We start from the raw sequence: 542 nt of genomic DNA, 5'->3' as shown, positions 1-542 counted from the left end.
GAGGGGAAGACCATCTATGAGATGGATAGATTCAGTGACTGGGGTAATCGGGATGGATGTGTCAGAGGCAGTGCGATTGGCACAGGATAGAGCAGAGCAGGGTTTAGGGCTGTTGTACATAGGGTCGCTATGAGTCGCAAATGACTCTATGGCACATAACAACAACAACAGAGTTGTGTGAGATGTTGCAGTGAATTCTAGAATGCAAGCACAAAGAGAGGAGGTAACATTCTGAAAGAAAGAGGAACCACTGATGTTAGAGATAAAGGAATAGTTCAACAGTTTAGAAAAGCGGTAGTTTTGGCACGTCTTTAATCTCTGTCTCTTAGGGGACAGCTTTGCGCTATTCCTTTTGAAAGAGATGATCCCTGCAAGAAGATAACAACATTCCAAGTGTTCCAAGTCTTTTTTATGGATTGAAGAAAAATAAATTGACAACAACCAAACCAAAAACCAAAACAAAACCCAATCATAAAAATCCCCACCTGTTGTGTCTTCTTGTGTGACATTGAGTCAGAAGCCATGCAGACCTGAACCTCCAG

Source organism: Elephantulus edwardii, unplaced genomic scaffold (genome assembly GCF_000299155.1).
Source record: "Elephantulus edwardii isolate Elephantulus edwardi_28Jun2011 unplaced genomic scaffold, EleEdw1.0 scaffold00070, whole genome shotgun sequence".
NCBI classification, from domain to species: Eukaryota; Metazoa; Chordata; class Mammalia; order Macroscelidea; family Macroscelididae; genus Elephantulus; species Elephantulus edwardii.
This window is presented reverse-complemented; position numbering follows the sequence as displayed.